This window comes from Tachypleus tridentatus, chromosome 12 (assembly GCF_004210375.1).
Source record: "Tachypleus tridentatus isolate NWPU-2018 chromosome 12, ASM421037v1, whole genome shotgun sequence".
NCBI lineage: Eukaryota > Metazoa > Arthropoda > Merostomata > Xiphosura > Limulidae > Tachypleus > Tachypleus tridentatus.
The window spans coordinates 44720458-44743958 of NC_134836.1; the positions used below are offsets into that span (position 1 = coordinate 44720458).

Below are 23501 nucleotides of genomic sequence, written 5' to 3' on the forward strand. Positions count from 1 at the left end.
AATAGAATATTTTGAAATTTCTCACGTCCAGAAATACTAAACTACTTTACTGACTTACAAATGTGCACTGACAGTCGTCTTTAGATATCAAACGTATCGATATAACATTCTGTTTATGTTATACCTTTTTAATCGAGTGTTAAAAATTAAAAGCTAGTCAGCCAAAACCCATTCGAAAATATTGTTTGTATAAGATTTTATTCATTTTCCCCCCTTCTCCGATGGATCAGAACTAGGTCTGAAAGCTTATAACGCTAAAATCCAGAGTTCGATATTCGCGATGAGTAGGACACATTCTTTTTTCAACAATAATTCGAAAGTTCAATAACATAATAAACAACATGTCTGAGATTCACGCGACCAAATGACTTTTTTTTACTTCTACGCGTTTACAAAATATTTATATCCTGGTTAAATTTCATGTTAAAGCTGTATGTACCTATTGCTCAGATTTAAGTTGACCAAAACTATTTAGCTTATTAAGAAGACTATCAGTTTATCATTTCATTCAGGTCGAGATTTAAAATGAAATTATTTTGAAAATTTACTATGTTTAATTTATATGCAAACTATTAATTTTTATAAAACATAGTTCGCTCCTCTACGTAAAAAATTTTCTCAACCCAAACGAGCCGTTTTTACATGTATATTTTTTTCTACTAGTGGGTTTTCTCGACGTCACTGAAAACTTAGTTAAGTTGTTTTTCATTACATTTAATTTATTGTGATTTTCCCCAAAGGAGTTAAATAATTTGTATTAAACAGCAATACAAATATATTGTTTCCTACTATTATCTGAAATATTATGTCCTAAGCTATTGAACTGCAAATAGGTAAATGGCTTTTCTTTTCGAACTTCTATAGATATTACAGTTCTGACTATCAATATCCAAGAAAATTCTGTTATTAGAAAATAGACATATTAGTGCGAGAGAAATGGAAATAAATGGGAAAAGTTATATCGCAAATAAAGTTTTTTAAGGTAGATATGAGGAGTGACTTGTTCAGGGTCTAAGAATCTAAGTTAAAAGTGATAAAGAAAGAAATCTATGAATCAAAGAAACTTTGATAATCAAGTGAGTTAAGCCCCGAACTACCAGAGTAGGGTCGTTCCTCCTACACCTAAAGCAAACAAGAACAATTTAAGGATAAGCAAAGTATTTAATGACGGAAAATGCTCAGGGACTAACCAAATCATTAAATGTTTATAACGGTAAAGTATGTTAAAATATGTTCTGGGAGAACGTACAATAAAAAAGTAAATCATCTTCACCGAGAGCCAAACGATTACTTTAATTACCTAGAATAAAATATTCAAGCAATGCTAAATGCATATTGCCTTCAGGAACGCTTGTATTACAAAAGTTAATTACCCAGAAGAGTAAAGAAAGGAACTGAAGGAACGTTGATGTTGTGAAAACTCTAATTTGCCAACTTAATTGCCAGTAAGACGAAAAATTTTTAAATAAAGGATATTACATTGTCAATGAGGATCTTTCACAATAAAAATCCCTTTCCACCATCACTATGTTATCTAAGCGCAAAATTCTGTTCCTATAGTGAATTCTGGTAAGACTTCTTATCAAAATATCTAATTTTACAGATTCGTTATGTGCGGTACTTAATGTCAATACACATCAATCATCACTGTAGTCACACAGATTAAGTTCGTGTGTTGTTCGGTGCTAATCCTTATAAAATCGTCCAATCCCTCAGCTTATTCGTGTGATGCTTAGTTCCAATCATTTTTAAAACGTCCAGTTACGTAACTTCTATTTGTATGGTGATTGATGTCAATCCTTATTAGACCGTCCAGTTTACAGTTTATGTTCGCGTAGAATGTGGTACTAGTCCTCATTTAAAAACTATTTTACTCAAAATTCCTTTCTTCGGTGCAGAGTGTTTGTAGCCCTTATTGTAAACGCCAAATCTTACAGATTCTTAGCTATGCATACGCATAATAGAAGTAAACAGCATGATATTCAACATATAATAAATTCGTCAGGTGTGATCAAAGATATAACAGGATAACTTCAAAAATCTAAGCTTACGACTGTATTCAAGTGTTTTTCAAATAACAGGATATTTAGTCGTTACATAAATTTTTATTTTACAGAGTTGTAGTTTGTTTAGCATAAAGCTACAAAATAGGTTACCTGCCCTAAACTGTAGCGTTGTAAGTCTGAAATCTACCGTTGGCAAATAACAGGGAAGAAAATAAGATCTGAACCGTAGAAAGACAATGAGAAGATTTCTTAATATATAAAATATACTGTTAAACACAGAGTAAAAAATGTTCTGTAGTCTTACATTTCTGCAGTATTTCAGAAGAAATACATATTAAGTACAGCCAATAGTACTAAAAATAGTTAAATGATATTATCTATTTGTAGGAGTAAATGTCCAGCTGGAATTCTTCTGCAGAAATAAATTTTTATACTGCCATCTCGCGGGATAACTGCACCAGTTATTTTGGAAAAAATGCTTAAACAATTTTATTATTTTCTTTCAGAAATGTTGGTCGGTTAAATATAGTATTTTTAACACAAATTTTCAAATATTCATTGGAGTAAAAATTATGTAGGATAAAAAAATTCGAACATCATAATACAAAAAATTCAATCGATATCTTAACACTTTCGACCGTTCACTTGTTTTCTTTATTCCTGAAGAAAAATCCACTTCTTGAAATCGATATTACCTCGTCTAATGTCCACATTTTAGCACATACGGCTATATTTTGTGCAAATTCTAAAAAAACAAATAGTTATCAAAGAGACTTGGTTATACACATACACTGGACCGAGTTATCTATCATGTAGTATTGACAGCAAATAATTCATCGCATACAATATTCATAAGAGTTTTTTTTTTCACTATACAAATATGAAAATAAAGAGCTGGTTTCCACATTGAATAACATAAGGATGTATCATTGCTAGAAATTATCGTTACTAGTTTTTATTGATTTTTACCATAATACTCCCTCTATTGACAGCATTATATCGTAAACTAATGAGTGTAATAAATGAACCTTAATTACTACCCTTTCTAATACTCATATACAAGACCAAGCAGACAGACATCTCACGTCAGTAAGAGTGAAAAACTAGTCACATAGTAAGACATATACAGCAACTGAAATTCTTGCATCTTTAATTTGTTTTCAAAGTTATGATACAGAGGCTGAGTACGGTATTTTAAAATGATTCACTACATCGTCAATGTATCCACGTCCGGTCATACTTTTCCTGACAGTGGTTCATTTTGACAATAGTCCTGTAGCATAGTTTTCATTGCAGAACCCTCTGGCGTAAACTTGTCACGTTCAAAGCACATTGTGCATCCCCGATAATTTCTATAATCCACGTTTGTACGAGAAAGACGACTTATTAAAACCAATTTCAGTAGTCTTATTGCACGGACATCCATAGATGTTGCGTCCATCGACTTGACTAATAAGTTTTCATATAGAAGAGCATTGTTACCCAGCTGTTTAAGGTATGCAACATTTGAACGAGAGGTACGACTGGAATCCTTATCTTGTCAAACTACTGCCTGTTGAACTCATTTCTAGACAAAGATCCTTTTTTAATTATGTTTCATGCTGTTGTCGAGAGTATGTGGGCGTCTATTGTCACTAATCTCTGACTGTATATATTGTCACCTGTTACAAAACACTGTCATTTCCTTACCATGCCTGGGATATGACTGGTTATTGGACAATCCAAGAACTTAAGTACAATGGATATTACAGTCTTAGAAGTTATGAATCTTTGAGTGGAACACGTCTTTATAATCTAAATATTTGCCATTTATATCACACATAGCTCTTATTTAATTTTTCAAAACACAAGTTTTTCTCCAGCAACACATTACCTACAAAATAACAAATAATGTGAAAATATAGTTCTTATACAATCAGTTCCACCGAGACTTTGTATCGACTGTATTTGTCACGTGATCTGCTAGATTCCGTATTCCGTATCGTTTTAGTGTAGCTTACTCAAGCTTTTGGTCTTATAAATCAAAGAACCTTTTGATAAAAGATAATTGATACAAATAAGTAAACACTAAACCATATCATGATTTTTCGTTTCTTAACTCAAAGTTTCAGTCACGAAATTTTGGTAAAGTGGAAAGAAAATTACTATTGTGTTCATGCGTTTGCTTTGTTTTCAGTAATCATCGTTCACTGGTTGCAAGTATATTTTTCTGGTTTTTTTTTAATGTTTCTTTAGCAAAACCCTTTAAGAATAACGTGTCCCAAGTAATACCACTAAGCCACGACTTGCGAGAACTCATTAAAGTTTTATTTTTAACTTTTGTCAAAAGCACACACTTCAGAAAAGTAACTCGGCAGTGTGATCAGTGTTCACAGTATCTAATATAATAAGAGTGGCGGTTATATTCTACTAATCGTTTTGTTAAGAGTAGCCTAAGAGTTGACTGTAGGTAATGTTGACTAGCTTCCTTTCCTTCAGTTAATATCTTCAGAATTAGCCCTAGAGTATCTTTATAAAAAACGCTCTAAGTAATACGAAAAGAAATACAAGCTATTGGTTATTATCTGTTTTATTTAGTAAGTTTTATATAAAGATATTAACATTTTGTTATTCTTAAACTCCATCTTTAAAATTTATATTCATAAAATATCACATAAATGTCAAATAAATATTCCCAAACAAAGTGTGTTGCTCCGTAACACTGACTAACTTACACTGCGTAGCTTCGTAGCACAGACTAAATCACATACTTGGCTCCATTCACAACACACACACTATAGTACAGGTTATAATACAGTAAAAGGGTCTATAACACAAACGATATCACAATGATTTAATCTATAACACAAATTAAAGCACAGTGCGTAGCTCCATAACACAGGTTAAAGTGCAACATTTGAAACTATAAGTTAAAGAGAGATACATTATTCCATAACCCAAGTTAAGAACTGTGTTATGTAACGTCAAATTTAAACTACGTTATGATTCAATTTACTTAATCTGAAACCGAGACACTGGCTTATTTACGTAATATAAAACTTGATTTTCGGTCCAACTAGCATAAATAATCTAAACTATAATACACGATAATAGTAGCATTATGTAAACTATGACACAGTATTATTTAGACTATATGATGGTGGATAACCTTTATCACTGTCACCCGTTAGTGCAGCGGTAAGTCTACGGATTTACAACGCTAAAATCAGGAATTCGATTTCTCTCGGTGGGCTCAGCAGATAGCCCGATGTGGCTTTCCTATAAAAAAAACCCACACAAACCTTTATCACTACTCATAAGTTAAACCGTGACCTTGGATGTCATTATTTACATTATCTTACTCGTAATGTCTTGATCTAGGTATTTATTGTAAATAGTGTTATTTTAATTTACGGTAATGATTGGTTTCATTTCAATAATCTGTTTGTTTGTTTTGGAATTTCGCGCAAAGTTACACGAGGGCTATCTGCACTAGCCGTCCCTAATTTAGCAGTGTAAGACTAGAGGAAAGGCAGCTAATCATTATCACCCACCGCCAACTCTTGGGCTATTCTTTTACCAACGAATAGTGGGATTGACCGTCACGTTATAACGCCCTCACGGCTGAAAGGACGAGCATGTTTGGTGCGACAGGGATTCGAACCCGCGATCTTCAGCTTACGAGTCGAACGTCTTAACCCACCTGGTCATGCCGGGCCTCAGTAATCTGTATCGGGAGTCATTATTTTTTATCATACTTACACTATAATGCCTGGCAATTAATACGGGTAATTTATAATGCGTTGTCTAGCTGCCTTCCCTCTAGTACTACTCACACAGTGTGAACGGTGATAATTTAAATCAATATTCATAAGTTAAACCGTTATCTTGGGTTTCATTTACATTACATAAACCATAACACCTGGAAGTAGATATATTATCTAAACCATGACAACTAGTACTATTTACACAATGTGAATGGTGATAAATTATGGACTGCAAGCGCAGATAGCCCTGGCGTAGCTTTGCGAGAAATTCAAACAAACCAAACTATGTAAAGGACCAAACATTCAGACAAATGCTGGAATTTCGCTTATTCTTATGTTTCTAAATAGATCTAAAAACTTCCACATCCATTAGAAACAGCAGTTTAACATCCGTAATATTCATTGTTGTTATCTTAATCATGATGCCTCAATCTTTGTATTTAATGTAAGCCGTATATTTTATTTTAAAACATAAACAGTGATTATTGGTTTTATTTGAATAATCCGTACAGGAAGACGTTATTTTGTTATTATTTAACTTAATTGTTTCTCATAATCTTCATGAAAAAAAAATTATGTACTCAAAGAAGGACAGCAAAATAAATTCTCCTGGAATTCTGCTTTGAGATTGCTGACAATTGTAGCATATGTATTAATAACTGTATTTCAAAGTTATCTTAAGGAATAAAGGAGAAAATTAAAATGTAAAATTAAAAAAGACATAGTGAAACAAGCAGCAATATAAGTGTGTGAAAGGGGTTAATTATCCCCTTTATGAATTCTTAATTAACTCAACAAATTTGCATTACATTCTAACAGAGTATGGTTTGTTTGGTATACATCTTGGTTCTTTTATTATAACTATGCCTGTACATAGCTGACTCCTTTATTATAACTTTGGCTGTTTTTGATCAGATATAAATTGTCCTAAAGTACTAAAAGCGGCTGTTTTAAGAATTTCCAATTGAAGCATTTGGAACGGCAATGTTGAAGTACACAACATGCATATGCTCATATTAAACTATTCATTAGTTTTCTGCAAATCGATTTTTTGTTCGCAAAACGTAATTTGATATTTGTCAAAAACATACTCAATGTTCTCCAAAATTAGACAGCGTTACAAAGATGTCGTCTCACTACACTCAAAGTTAATATTTTTATATCTATTCTACACTGTTTCTATCATCTTCATTACTTTATTTAACTTCTAACTTTATTTCTTAAATATTTTTCACCACAACGTGTATTTAAATTAGTAAAATATAATCTGAATATATTCTTCAGTTCGTTACTCTCTCTACAAGATACTAGTTTCATCGAATTCATGGTTCATTAGAGCTGCTTGAAAAGGTAAGAAAATAAATAAAGTAGGCCTCAAACAGTAGTGTCATGTAGACATTTTGTTTGTTTTCGATGTACAGTCCTTTACACACAACTAAGAACTTAAAATGTTTTAATTGTCTTCACAAACATCTAAACATTCAAACAGTTTTAGATTATTAGTAGTGAGTAAAACATCATCCAACTAAATCAAACATGTATATCTTTTTGACTTTCTTCACTCAAGTGTTATTAAATACAAGCTATATTTTAAGTATGTGTAAAAATAAGCTCATGTAACTGTACATTTTGAAAGTTACGCCTCGGCTTACTTTATCATCTTTCACAGCTATGAAAATAGCTCACAGTAAATTTTCTAACTAATAAAAAATAATATATATTAAAATATTTGCCTTCGAAAAGCACTTTAAATAAACTCAGTTAAACTAAAAAAATATTACTAACTTTAATTAAAACCATTACATGAAAATTGTGAAATTTTAATAAAAAGTGAGAGTATATATAATCATATATAATTTACTCACTTTTAATATCAAGATAGAACTTCAGTTTGTTCCTAATTGAACAAATTAATCAACCTTTCACAGTATGGTGTTATGTAAGTTGAAACTCAAGACTTCAGTCCAAAGCTAAGAAAAAAAATTATATTAAAATACTTTCCACATTTTGATAGCGTAAAAATATTAAAGTTTGTATATATAGTTATTCAAGTAGTTACTAGTTCATAACGTCTAATGACAGGAAGGGAAGCTATATAAACAATACATTTTGTACATTTTGTACATCTAAAAGCTTGTTTGTTTTTGAATTTCGCTAGCCGTCCCTTATTTAGCAGTGTAAACCTAGGAGGAAGACAGCTAGTCATCACCACCCACCGCCAACTCTTAGGTTACTCTTTTACCAACATATAGTGGGATTGACCGTAACATTATAATACCCCCACGGCTGAAAGATCAAACATGTTTGATGTGACTGGGATTCGAACCCGCGATGTTCGGATTACTAGGCGAAGGCCTAATCACACTTTGTCCTGGTGGGCCCTTAACTAAGAGACTCATGTGCAAGATTTAGGATATTTTAGTCTATTGTTTAAAAATGCATATGATTAAAGTTGTGTGATTATTTTTTTATAGTTATAGTCGTGAAATTTAGTGAGTTGAAGATAGATGAAAATATAAAAAAGAAAACGTTATGGAACACTCATGTTTCTCTTTAGAAAACATTTGTGTTTAAATGCTACTAATGTTGACACAAATTTTAATATTTCCTCGATATGTTACGTTAATGTTTAGCTAAATCTCGGGTTTTATATTATGTAGAATAATATCTGTATTCTTCTATATATAATGATTCGTCGCAACAATGTTCAGAAACATTATACTCAAGTGCGGATATGCTCGTGAAAATAGAAACTGACCCAGAAAAGAAATAATTTTTCATTCTTTTATCATTAGTTGAAACATAAGATAATTAACTTAAGCGAAATATTATATAAGCCTAGTATATTTAATGAAACCTATATAATTATAATAAAATGAAACGTTCGTATAATTCTCCAACCTGAAACGTTTCTCTAAAAAAAATGTGAATCGTGCACATTGCAATGACAAGTGATTTGTGGAACATTAAGACGTTTTTTATTTTATTTTTGTCCTGCAGTGCAAAGTGCATGTAATAAACATGGACTGAAGTTTACGATCGTTGAGAGGCCATTAGATGTCACGAACACTAAATAAAGAATTTAATATACGACGTATTGGAAGAGTTCACTCTGCACACTCGTTGTTGTAATAAGATAGATGATACTTTATTATAGAATAATATCATATTATAATACTAAAAGACCAATAACCTTTTTATAAAACAAGAGCCATCCATTTATGATAAATAAATCTTGATTATTGTGTATATTACCTAAAATACCTTGATATTATACCATTCCCAAACAGGAAATAAATCATTTATGATACTGTGTTTCAGAGTGCTGTATTTTTTTCAGTGCTATTTTACAGAATATAGCGTAGCTATATAACAATAATTATTATTGAAAATTCTAAATGTATTGTGAATTTCTATAGAGCAACTTTCACTGACTCAACTCAGCGTATGCTGTGAAATAATTAATATTAGACTTACTTTTAAAACTAATGAAACTATAGGACTGCAAACATTCCTAAGATACCTTGGTAATGGTAATATGTGAATTTATCTTTAATTTTCAGTCAGGTGAACAAGAATTTTATAATAAAGTAAAATTCTAAAGTGACAATATGAAGCATTCATTAAACGTTTCGGAATCTTTAAACTTCCATCTTCAGTAATGAAGAGATGTAAAACATACAACAGCAATTATAGCAAAAATATGGTATAACTTACACTATATAATAAGTAACTAATTAATATGCAAAAGTAGAACAAGGAAAAATGTGTAACACAAATGAAATAGTTAAATTAAAACAGATTTAAATCAAGAGGAAAATAAGAGTTATTTAGGGACAATAGAAGATTCTTTATGTATAATGTCTCTTTTATTAAATATTCAGTATCATGTATAGCTGTTTGGAGAATTTTAAAGAAATCGTGATAAGAAAAGGTATTGTTTTTTTCATATAAAAATTATATATAAAACATAAGATGTTTAAACGCAAAATCGACAAAAAGAATTTTGATACTCACAGTCATTTTTTTTTTCAAAACTGTTATTGCTTCACAGGGATTTTCCTACTAATTTAGTCAAAAATATTTTTGCCAGTATTTTCTACTAACTTGATGTGTTAATAAAAGTTTCTTTTTTTTTGCAACGCATTTCAATCTTTTCTGACCATATCTTTTGTATCTTTGTAAAAAAAAAAAGGTTTCTAAGCAGTACTAATATACCAATTACTTAGAATGTACTAAAACATTCAAACTATTGTTAAACGAGATTAGTTTTCTGTCACTCAGACCTAATCTGAGATTATTGTTCGGCTTTATTTAAGCGCGTGCTCAGCATACTTAATTTTTTCAAAAGCACCAACAGAGCTCGTGACCTCTCTACAAATATTTCTGATAAGAAAGGGTAATCCATAAAATAACAGTTATCCAGGCTGCTATACCCAACATGTAAGTAACATCATTCCTAAAAGATTCATTTATTTCAAAATCTATAATTCCAAAACTTTTTATATATAACCGCTCTGATAAACTTTGAATTAAAATACACGGTTATATACATCTTGCACTTCTAAGCATTATTTTATAACATTTCTTCAGTTCAATAGTCCTGTGCGATAAATTCGGGAATAAATGAATGAACACATACAAATTTTAATGACCATAGGGTCATTTGATGTCACATATTACAATATGAAATCAGATTTTTATTTTTGGATGTTATATTTACTTTTCTGAAACTTAAAACCTGCTTAGAATGTCGCCTTTCACCATCATAATTAAACGTTACACCCTCAAGGTTTATTATATCAGAGATACGTTTGTTTTCCATATAAGATGGATTTATATTGTAATCAGAAAATGCAAGCAGGTTACAGATATAAAAGCACCAGGTTCTCTTAGTTATGAAATATATATATACCTAGTTTATCTATGAAGAAATATTGGCAAATACGAGTCTTGAGGGATGCATATATCATAATAGAAAAACTTTACTACCTTTATACGCATTCTGGATTGCGGACGTATTACTCAAGTGAAGTTTTATTATGTTTCCCAAAGACAAGTATGCTAAACATAAATGACATTATCGAAGGACCAACCGTACTCGTAATACCCATAATATCCAGGTTTAAACAGAATATAATAGTTTTTGTGTTTGTTTTGTGTGTTTTTTTGGCGTTGAAAATACTTACTCAGTGGAAAACAACTTTACTGAGAAAACTTTAACGTCAATACGTTATATTGATTTAATGTACAGAGTGAAGACTGTTCTTAAAAGATATCGACGAATAAATCACTTTTGTGTAACAAAAGAAATGTAATCAGGTTTTGTTTCTCTTATTCCTAAACTATGAGTCTTCGTAACTTTACTTTACAAATTACCTACTGAGAGAAATGAAAAATTCCAGTCCTCTCCGTGGACTATAGAATAACAGATGTATTCACCTCACTAAACAACGTTTACAGTTCACAGCTTTCTATAGCAATTTAAGCACATTAGAAAAAATATATTCATATCCACATTAAAACAATTATAGTTTGTATCATTTATAATTATTTGCTTGTTAAAACAGAAGCCAGGCAAAGTTCAATATTACACTCATTTAGCATACACGGACACGTTAGATTATCATCTTCTTGGTAATTATTTTAATTGGATGTAACTTAGAATAAGGTTCTGAGATTTTCATTAAAAACCTCTCGTTCCACAATATCTTCTATAAACAGCTTCTTCATGTAACTGGTTAACGATATTTAAAAGTCCCCCCACGGTGCCCAAAATCAATTTCAATATAAGAAATTCAGCAGTTAGAGCTTTACCTCCAACTTACCACCTGAAGAAAACGCTCAAATTGTCAATTGGCATAATTTGTTTTTAATATTTTTAAAGTACAGTGTTAAAAAGTCTTTAACTTAACTAGTTAAATTACAAAATCAACAATGCTACTAATAGAAAGCTAATTAAACAACGATTTTGCTTCTTTATGACAAATCCAGTGGAATGTGTAGAAAAGACATATATATATATAGCATGAGACAGTTTAAAACTTATGAACCTAAACAATTTAGCTGAAATGTATCGAATTAACCTTCTTATTACTTGTTTTTCTCTCTTTTGGATAAAATACGTTTATTCAATTTTAATGTTATATTTCTGTTCTCGAAATTGCGTTAAAACTTTTATAACTGCAAGCAAACAAGTTACAATACGTCATTAGTTAAATGACATTAGTTTCTGCTAATTATTTTCTTTGCAATAAGTAAGATTGTTATAAATTTTGTTTCTTAGCCCTATTAATATAATTAAACCTCTACAGATTTAACTTTATTTAATGAGTCTTCCTGGATGATCTACTTGTTTGTTAACTCACAGAGATTATGATTTATTGTTAATTACATATATTCCAGAAGATATCTTAACAAAACAACATAATATTTGAATCACGCATATTGAATAAAATCTATAACTGAAAGCAGAATTGTAAAAATAAAAAAATAAAAAATCTGCTCATAGTTTATTATTTTGTAAGTTCTACGTTACTTATTTGTTTTAAAGTATTTTTTACCTTTGTTTCAGATTACTGCATGTTTCGTATGTAAATAATTTCTTAGAGTTACTTTTGTTCAATATTCGTACATTGGTTATAAGATAACAGATACAAATAATTTGTAGGAAATAGTCCAGAACCTTCCCTTTTTAAATCCAATAACATATGATCAAATTCATAATTTAGTCTCTTGCAAAGTGGCCATTCGTTAGGGCAGTTTTAACAGCTGTTTATTTACATGTGTCAATTTATAATAGAGCAGTAGGTCTCTTACTTTACTCCTAAATTATATGACAAACTTTAAGTCAAGTATCTGGGTCACGATGTTTGGGTTGTATATTGACAATTATTTAGCAACTACGAATTCATATTGAACGCCAATATATTTGCCAACCAATTCTAATACTACATTTATAACTACTTCTTAAACACGTTAAAATTTATTTTGTTCCAATTTATTTAAACACATTTCAGACTAAGGTAGATTAGCCCCTTGCTGGTACAGCTGTAAATCTACGGATTTACAAAGCTAAAATAAGTGGTTCGATTCACCTCGTGGGACTCAGCAGATAGCCCGTTGTGGTTTGTTTATAAGAAAACACACACTCTCAAGTGAGATTAAGTTGTTTCTCAAAAGTATTTTCATAACAGTTGTTTTCTATTATCATTGTATTGTATTATCATTAGTATGTAGATTCATAAAACGTACGTCGTAACACTTATGAAAATGCCACTATTTTAATACGGTTATGTTTATTTTAGAATTAATAACTTTTATTACAGTATTTGGTAAACACATGTGATAGATATATCCATAGCTAAATTAATGTTATTGAATTCGTAATTTTTCAAAAATAAAAAAGTCTGAATTAATTTTTAATGCAAAAACAATAATTATTACGAAATTTGAAAATAAATCAGTACAGTGGTTCTTTTCTTTCTAACTTTAACCGATAACAGTAATAAATTCTACGATTGGTTTTTGATGCAGATGCTTATTTATAAAGTGCCACTCTACAAATGTATAAAAGAGAAACACAAAATTATTTTCGCAGTTGCATGTTTTTTATTTTAATTTTTTTAATAAGGCCCGACATGGCCTTATCCATCACCAGTTGAAATCCTTCTAAACATATAGCAATGTTTTAGGTATTGTTGATATTCACAAACAACCCTCCAACTTTGAAACATAATCCTCCATAATTACCGTTTCAAAAGAAAAAAAAATCAATCAACTTAGAATTACAATTTCTTATCATAAAAAAATGCAACTTACATGGTTTGGTTTGCTAATACGAGACTTGTAAGATATGAGTTAGATATTGCAGTTTTGCCAATAAGTTTTTGTTTATTATGGCTGAACTAGTTTCATTTATGTATATTAATAAGCTTGATACGCATTGTTGTCTATGATTTGTTTTTGTTTCCTGAATTTCACGCAAAGCTGCACGAGGGCTATCTGCGATAGCCGTCCCTAATTTAGTGTAGGACCAGAGGAAAGACAGCTAGTCATCATCACCCACCGCCACCTATTGGCCTACTCTTTTACCAACTAATAGTAGGATTGACCGTCACATTATACCCCTCCTCTGCGGCTGAAAGGGCGAGCATGTTTGGTGCGACGAGGATTCGAATCCGCGACCCTCAGATTACGAATCGAACACCTTAACCCACCTGGCCTGTTGTCTATGACAATCTAAATATTGAAAATCAAAATTAAAAGAAACTTGCGTAAATAGTATGTAAGAAGGCATAATAATAACATACTTCATTGTCTTAAACATTTCTCTGCATGCATAAAGAAACCTTCGGGTTATTATATTTAAATAACCCTTATTTCCCCTATTCTGTAAGTACAAATATGCTTATAAACAACTACTTTATAACACGAATTATAAAGTAATTTAATAAAAACGGTTAAGTTTGTTGTATATTTATTAAATTTCACGCAGGATTTTTAAATTTTCTAACTGATTATTTCTAGATTATTAATTTCTTTCCCTTATTCGGTTTTATTCTTTGATTATTTTGTTTAAATGTAAATCATTGTTCTAAAGAGCCAAATGATAACTTATACAACATAAATTTCTATATTTTTAAAATAATGATTTTTTTCTAATGACAAAATCTAAAACTTAGATTAGTGCGTTTATTATATTTGGTTTGATTAAACGTTTGTGTTATTATCGATATAGATATTACAATACTTGAAAAACCGAAGAACTGAATGTTATTGAAATAGTAATGCACTTAAATTACGACTGAAATTAAATTTCAACCCGTAGACATTTAGTAACAGGCATGTTAACTTTTTGCTTGCTAATTTATCTAATTGTTTCAGTATCTAAAAACGATAGACTTTGGTTCTGATCAGCACGCATAATAACTCTATGTGACTCCAAAAACATAAAACACAAATAAAAAGTGTTACAAAACTATTTATTAAGTTCTCCAAAGTGTTTAACGACACATATATGCAATGACTCTACTGCATATGTTGTGTTTAGGAAGGCTCGGCATGGCCAGGTGATTAATTAAGGCGCTCGACTCATAATCTGAGGGTCGCGAACTCGAATCCCCGTTACACCAAACATGTTCGCTCTTACAGCCGTGAGTGCATTATAATGTCACGATCAATCCCATTATTCGTTGGTAAAAGAGTAGCCCAAGAGCTGGCAGTGGGTGGTGATGACTAGCTGCCTTTCCTCTTGTCTTACACTGCTAAATTAGAGACAGTTAATCGCATATAGCCCTCGTGGAGCTTTGCGCGAAATTCAAAAACAAACATTCAAAAAACAAATGTTCTTAATAGGCTGGTGAACACTTCCCTCCAAACTAAGATATCCAGTATAACCTACCAGCCAAAGATAAATAACATTCTATTTATTTTGTAAAAATTGTGATAAAGCATTGAAATAATAACATATGATTTAGATGATTTATTTTTAACTTGTTTTATTGTTATGCACAAAACTACACAAAACTCTGTCTACCCCTCGTGCATGTCGAAATCCGACTTTTAGTATTATGAGTAAATAATGGCATATAAAAAGATTTTATAAAGTTTCCTTACCGAGGCTTTTGAAGGGCCTGGCATGGCCTAGCGCGTAAGGCGTGCGACTCGTAATCCGAGGGTCGCGGGTTCGTGCCCGCGTCGCGCCAAACATGCTCGCCCTCCCAGCCGTAGGGGCGTTATAAAGTTAGGGTGAATCCCACTCTTCGTTGGTAAAAGAGTAGCCCAAGAGTTGGCGGTGGGTGGTGATGACTAGCTGTCTTCCCTCTAGTCATACACTGCTAAATTAGGGACGGCTAGCACAGATAGCCCTCGAGTAGCTTTGTGCGAAATTCCAAAACAAACAAACAAACAAGGTTTTTGAATATATCTTTCCACTCACTATAGATATCTATTCCTCTATAGCGTGTTTTATTCAACTTTGGATGTGATGATAGATAAACGAAGTACTTGGGCTGACTAACTAAGAAATGGATATTCACTTTGAAGTTGGTATCAGTGTTATAAGTGTAGCTACCAGTTTGGCTGCCAATTTTGATTTCATTCCTTTAATCGCATACTCAATCCTTTTTTTTTTTTTGCCACACTTAAGGTGATCAGCTATCACGAATTTTTGTCAATACACACCAACAAACTACAGCAAGTAAGAAAGTGACACTCGATAGTAACACACATTAATTATCTTTAGGATCACAATCCTATTATTCGGAACAGACCTGCAGAGTCATAACAACTTCCTATATAGTAACGCAATGGAAACTAAATCAACAGCAGTTTATTGTCATCACTCACATACGCTCGGGTATAGCTGTGTGAAGCATCTTTATTTATGATAATTGCTTAAGCTGATATTACGTGACGCTAAACACTTTTCGAAAAGGCGAATTTCATAAAGTGTAACAAATCTGTGCATAAAAGTCAGCAATGAATGATAACCGTTCACTCATAAGATTGTTCTGAAAGATTGAGCTGGAAACTGCTAATCTAGTTTGCTTGGCATAACCAATATTTGTGTACCTGTACGTTCTTTCATCTTATAGTTAAGCTTCTCTATATCAACCGTCTTTAACCCGAATGACAAAAACTAAAAGTGGTCCACTTTTACTCTTAGATGAAGCTGTAGCAAAAATGTTAGTTCATCTGACGTTTTGCGTAGGCGTGGGTAAAACCTTTGGTCAAAATTTAGCAATTTATGTCGTAAACCTACGCACTTGTAGCTTTTAATTAAACCAAATCGGACATTTAATTTTTTAGGTTTTAAATATCTTTCAATGTATCAGATTTCAGTAAAAGTCGAAAAAAGTTTAGTGTATTTTCTATCAAATAAAGTTTCCGGAAGAGAAAAGGAAGAAATTCAATCATAATTGGATATTTAATATCTCGTGCATTTATATCTTGATGGATTGCCTTGAAAGATAGTATGTGAGGTAAGGGGTCCAGTGGAGCACATCCAGTGTGATACTTTGAATTGCTAAAGTCCGAGATAAAAAAAAATGTAAAAATGCTAAACTAACAAGACACCATAGTATACAGTTTCTTCTTCCTTACTTTTTTGAATGTAAATAGAAAGATATTTTCTCTCAGATTTTCAGTCCTGTATGTATGAAGCGTATCAACGAACAATTGTTTATTATTTCGTGATTGATCATCATACATTATTATCAGATGTTCGTGCAGAAATATCTTTACCATGAGTACAAGTTTTTGCTGTAAAATATATCAAAAAAAATGTACAACAAAACAGCAGCTAATTCTAGTTACGAAAGATCCATCAATCGCTTTGCACCTGCAATATTTTATAAGATTTTTTATAGAATAGGTTGCATATATTTATAGGCATCAAACATTCAACTGAATACTTCAAGAAACATAAAATTTTAAACTTACGATTAAGAATATAAATTAAAGAACAATGTTTTGAAACTGTTTTTCTCTAGTCCTCAAAACACAATAAAATCCTACTTTGATTAATGACTCAGTGGTCGTTAGTTATGGCTATATATAGCAATGTATATTACGTTATTAGTAATATAGTAATAGCATGGCTAGGTGGTTAAAGCACTCGACTCGTAATCTGATGATCGTTGGTTCTAATCTCCGTCACACCAAACATACTCGCCCTTTCGGGCGTAGTGCCGTTTTAATGTTACGATCAATCCCGCTATTCGTCGGTAAAAGAGTAGCCCAAGAGTTGGCGGTGGGTGGTGATGACTAGCTGCCTTTCCTCTAGTCTTACACTGCTAAATTAGGGACGGCTAGTGGAGATAGCCTTTGTGTACCTTTGCGCGAAATTCAAAACAAACAAACTATATAGTAATAATTTAATTTATTAAAAGGGCTTATAAAAGCATAATTTAGACCGAACTCTTGAAAAACTTAGATTGAAAAATCCGTGTACCTACAAAAAAACGAGATTACTTCCTGTAATATTTGAAATAAACATGAGAAGAAAACAAAGAACTAAAATATTTAAACAGATCTTGAGATTAGTAACACATTCATACACATTACAATTGTAAAAAAAAAAGGAAGATTTTGGTTTTTAAAATGTTTGAATTCATTTCCAAAAAAACAACAACCTATCATAACTTTAGGTATTACATTTAAACACAAAATTACATTATGAGGACCTTCGAATCTTTGCTGCATTTTCATTATAGAATGAAATATCTGCAAAATGCAAAGTAATCAGTAAATTATATGAGTTTCACCGTGATTTATAAATTTTTAATAATCGAAAACATTTTATTTTACGGAATTTATCAAATGAATGATTTAAAAAATTCACACTAGTGGTTTTAATCTCCGTTTGATCTTCGCGTTTTTTAATTGAATAAGAAATTATTTTTTTAAAGTTTAGTTAGCTAAAGAACATGACAAAGAATCTTTAAAGCAGGTATCAAAAAGACGTGTAACTTTTACAACTGTATATGTTTCAGTTAAGTAAGTGGTTAGCGAACTTGGTTGTTGTTTTTGTTCGTGTTTCGTTTGGTCATGTGACCAGGGAAGAGCAGGTACACCTGAACCTCCACCTCCCTCCTTGTCTTTTGAATTGGTTCTTAAATTTTGGATGAATTCCACATTATTTCTTCAAGAGAGTACAGTTCGGTAGCTAGAAAACCCCGTTCTTGTATCATGTAGTCTTTGTATGCGGACTACGAATCAGAATCTGAGAATTGTTGATTCTTGTGTATTTGCCGCCGAAACTTGCTGTAGTAAGTGCGCTACAAGAGTAATGGATACAGCCAACAGTTCAGTGATGCAAGAAGAGTCGGAGGAAGAGAGGGGACTACTACCCTCCCACTTCTAGTATGTCGGTTTAAAGTTAGGAACGGATACGCACTAACAGCCCAAGGGTAGTTCGACGAAAAAAATTCTCGGAGAAAATGTGTATTTTCTATGTATATTCACAATTTTAAAATTAGAAATACATGCAAGAGATAATGAAATTTCACGTGCAATATCAGCATACTTACATTTTACAGTTTGTTTGTTTTTTTATATTAAAATAACTTCGTTGTTCTTGGAGCATCTAACGTTTGTTGTTCATTATCTCATAGATAGCTGAGCCAATTATTTTATTTTTCACCTATAAAAGGCTGTGATGCTATAGCTTATATGTGTATACATAACATATACATACATATAACATATCTATCACACTTATAATCAATGAACGTATAAACAGTTTACCAATATCTATGTTTTCTTTTTCTAATAATGTTTAATACAAAACATATAAACAGGGTAAAATCAGAATGTCACAAATGAACAAAACTTACACAAAATGCATCTCAAGTAACTTTTCAAAAGACAGAATGTGTTACAAATAAACAAGACAAAAACATAAATCGTCAGTTTTTGTTTTTTGTTTTGTTTTGTTGTTTTTTTTTTGTTATTGTTGGATTCCGCGTCCCTTCTTTTGAAATGATAAAAGACAGCTAGTCAACACCGCCAATCACGTTTCGCTTCCTATTCTTCTCAGACCGAATAATAAGACTTGACCTTGAATGTTTTTACGCACGCACCAATAGACAGACGAGAGACATTAACATGATATCGGCCCGAGAAGTATAGAATGAAGATTTCCACATTGAATGTTTAAATAAACAATAACGAAGCTGAAAATAAACATTACATATCGTGATTAAAAGTTGTTTGATGGCGTTTGAATGGTTCTTGATATACCAAGGCGAGGTTCATTACATTTCAATTGAAGTAATGTAGGAAAAAAACATATTTACAGATATCAAAAATATTTGTAGAGAAATAAATAAAGGCGTTATTTAAAAGGTATAAATATAAACAGAATTCTAGAAGCTTAAAGATTTTAGGGGAAAATATTATAGTTGTTTGAAAAATTAGATTCAATGACAGTAAACCAATCTTATTTATATCGGTTAGATTTATAACAATATAAAATTTCTGAAACGGATTGAATGTTGTATTTGTTTGAATACGAAACAAATACATTTGATGCTGAGAAATTATCGATGTATAGATCTTATTAATAAAGTATTTCTGTGGTATTGCTTTAGAGAGCAATTAATGATATATACTCATTCTTTGTGTCTTTAGAGCAAAATTACACATTGCGCTAGTACACTATGTTTGCTGTAAGGAATCGAACGATGGATTTTGGTATTGTAAGTCTGTAAACTTACAATAAAAGTTTTCCTTTTCTTTCTAGATGGATAAGGGACTTTCTGTTTTATTTACACTTTTCGTTCTTATCACATTGTAACTAGGATTTCCCCATAACATCAGAACTTACTAATACGAGTACTTTGTCTTATCTGACTTATACTCGCACCATTTTTAAATTTAACGCAAAGTTACACGAGGCTATCGACGCCAGGTTTGTTTAAGATGACAGTGAATTGGGATTGACCGAACATTATAATACCACATGGTTAAAACGGTTATTTGAACCTATCGCCCTTAGACTGCGAGTCAAGCGCGTTGACCACCTGGCCATCTAGCGAGATAAAATTTTGAGAATTATCCTTCATAGTACCAATTAAATTCTAGTATAGCACAATATATTTTAAGGGAAATTTTAATTTATACTTTGCAAATAAGCTATAGTTTGTTTAAATGTTAAGACTTTTAAGGTACGTATTAATCCGTGCTTATTAAAATATATACCTAGTCTCGCCTCACTACTTTTTATGGCATAGAACTCATCTTGACGGCTTTATGCAAAGTTTCACCTATTAAATACAGCTTTTATTAAAACAACACCAAACAGACAACTAGTTATTTAAATATAATGGAGTTGACTCGATCTCAAGTTAAGAAACACAGCATCTGTTCTACCATTAAACATCAATTATAACATCTCCAACTCTCGCTTCAAATTTTACCAGGTGTTGTTTTGAATTATGCATGACGTTTTTTAAAAGCTTTCAAAGTGATTAAATAACAGGGCTGTTTAAAGTCTTCGTAACGTAAAACAGAATATACACTGCATTTCTTGCGGTCTGTTGCTGGACACCTCTAAATAAAAAGTTTGTTTGCTTGAAAAATTAATATCTTTATCAAGGAAATTTTTTTCTAAGGGACTTTTTCATAAAATATGATAAACTTTTTGGTCCTTGATGCAATTTTAGTAACTTTTCTTACAAAACTCTGTGAAGCCTCTAAACACAATACTTTATCTTGTATTGTTTTTAACGTCATCACTCGCGAAAAGAGGGGGATTAAAACAAGAATGATTATTTTTTTTGCGATTCCCGTGTTATTCATTCTCACAATTAATATCACATATATGTTGTTATGTGCATAGGTAAATGGGGTGGTCATAAAAATTCCTACTTTCTGCAGGAAAAGGAATATCAAATATAATATAAAAAATAACAAACTTTTTTTTCACTCGTTAAATAGGGAAACAGCTTCACGTACCTTACAACTCTTGAAAAGAGTATTTAATTGAACGATACGTTTCGTTTCAAGTACCAGTAAAATCTATTTATCTACTATACAGAGTGATTACAGTGTTTGTTAACGGTCTTAATCTCTCTATATTCCAAACTTGGCTCGGTTAAATTAGTAATATGCAGAACACCGCAAAAGAAAACATTGAAACACACACTGGCATTCTACACATAACGCACTGTTGTAAAGTGGTTTAGTAACCAATACGGAAGTGAGTTACAAAACAAGGCTTAAGTTCGTCGTGTTAACTAACTACTACCAAAAACCACGTTCTCCTCAACGGTTATTCTACGTCTCCTTCCCCTACAGCTGTGTTTTCACGAAATTAAAGTTTTCAAGTCAACGTTGGTCCATTCGTTATGAATAGCTCTTTACAAGTAGGTTAATGTTTTAGATTTAAACTATAAGTATCCGTTTGAGCAGATCAAAGATAAAAAACTTACTTGTAGATTACTAAGTTTTTCAGCTGTCTTTCTGAATGACCTTTGGTTGTACAAGAATATATGCCGAGCTTCACTGCTATTAGTTTTTTTATGTCAGAAGATTCTCTTTCCCAGCTGTAGCGTTTATTTTGTGGGAAAAGTTGCTCCTGATTAGCTTTGGAATAGTTCTGAAGTCCTCTATTAAACTAAATTCTGTGGCACGCAAGTTTTTCTGCTTTTAGGGGATAAAATAGATGACCCCCCTTTCATTAAAATGTTTTTCCAATGTTTGTATACCATTGAAACAACCTTGTTGTATGAATGTTTCTCTTCGAAAAGAGTGGTTATATCCCCCTTAGCAACAGCTCAACTTTTGGTCAGAATGGTTTTATGTATGAAGAAATACTGTTGATCAATGGACCATAGTTTTATAATCGTATCAACATTCACAAATGATAACTCATTTACATACGATTTCAAAATATGTAAAAGGTTTTATTTAAAGGAATGCAATAAGCCCCAAATTTTAGAAAAAAATATATGTACCTAAAATGAAGACATTCTGTTTGTTTAATTGTCATAAAACTACCCAAAACTAAGTTTTACCACTAGGCTGAATACGGAACTGCGGGGGATGAAATATACTGTGTATATGCATATATAAATAATCTTTTTTTCCAATTACATTATTTCAAAAAACAACAACAGCTCATTTTAATAGTTCCTATAAGTAGCTTCCATACTCACACATTTACTGCTATGATACTTGAAAAATAAATCTCTGAAAAATGGTTAAAAACATACACTAACTACTCGTCATTTCAAAGAGATTGAAAAAGTAGAAAAAACTGAGTAATGAGTTGGTAATGTTGTTCTTGATTGATTTGTTTACTACATTTTACGCAAAGCTACACGAAGGCTATCCTTGATAGCCGGCGCTAAGTGATAAACTGGAGAGGTGTCGTATAGTCAACACTATACCTCCAAGTATTGGGTTACTCTTATAAATCACCCACGCTCCAAAGTGCAAAACGCATTTTATTTTATTTTTTGTACTAACTTAGAGAAAGTAACATTTCTTGTTTAAGAAATCTATGACGGCGATGCACATGTTTGGAAACATAAAGTCATTTATCTTTTCTTACGTTACGTCTTCCACTTTTTTTTCTTATTATGTCTTTCGTTGCATAAGAATAAAAGAAGTTTACGAGAGACTGTTAAACTAAAGGTTTCATTTTATTCAGCTAGTGTACTTCTACAAAATGAGGAAGTTGTCACGTATTATTTTCAAGTGATACCTATAGCCTTTTCTAATAGCCTCAAAAAAATGTCATTTTTATTACAAAATGTCTCCATTAAAAAAGGCATTTCCTCGGATGGGTAGTCACGAATGGAGAAATTTAACGAGGATCTTAAAACAGAACCAATGTTGTAATTTTGAGCTCGGATTTAAAATAAGGAGGTATCTGTTATCGGTGATGTTAAAATGAATCTCCTCTTGAAAGATTTTTAAATGTTTGTAGCCCATCCGTTCTATATATCATAATGGCTCCTGAAGGAATATCCTAAGTTCAACGTATGTAAAAACTTCTGAGAAACCCGTAACTGTATACTAAACATAAAAAGATGTTTTAAATGTTACATTTAAACTGCTTTCGCGGTTTGCACTGAAGTACATGTTTGTTTGTTTTTCTGTTTTACTTTGCCAAAGCACTTTGCTTTTGGCACATTTGCGCATAAATAATAATTTCCTCATTGATATTAGCATGGTAGGTTAAATTCGTCTATTCCTTTTAATAAAAAAGTGTTATATGTGTATCTGCATATCTGTC

General features: G+C 31.6%; 1 long non-coding RNA gene across 2 annotated transcripts in view; it reads right to left on the bottom strand.

Moving 5' to 3' along the window:
• Window positions 1-21955, bottom strand: part of LOC143234988 (uncharacterized) — a 73687-nt gene extending 51732 nt beyond the window's left edge. For both annotated transcript variants that reach the window (XR_013018883.1, XR_013018882.1), the window contains exons 1-2: window positions 21691-21955; window positions 7618-7722 (exon numbers count right to left, since the gene is read on the bottom strand). This is a non-coding gene — a long non-coding RNA (uncharacterized LOC143234988). The remainder of the gene's footprint in view (window positions 1-7617; window positions 7723-21690) is intronic.
• Between the last annotated feature and the right edge of the window lie 1546 nt (window positions 21956-23501).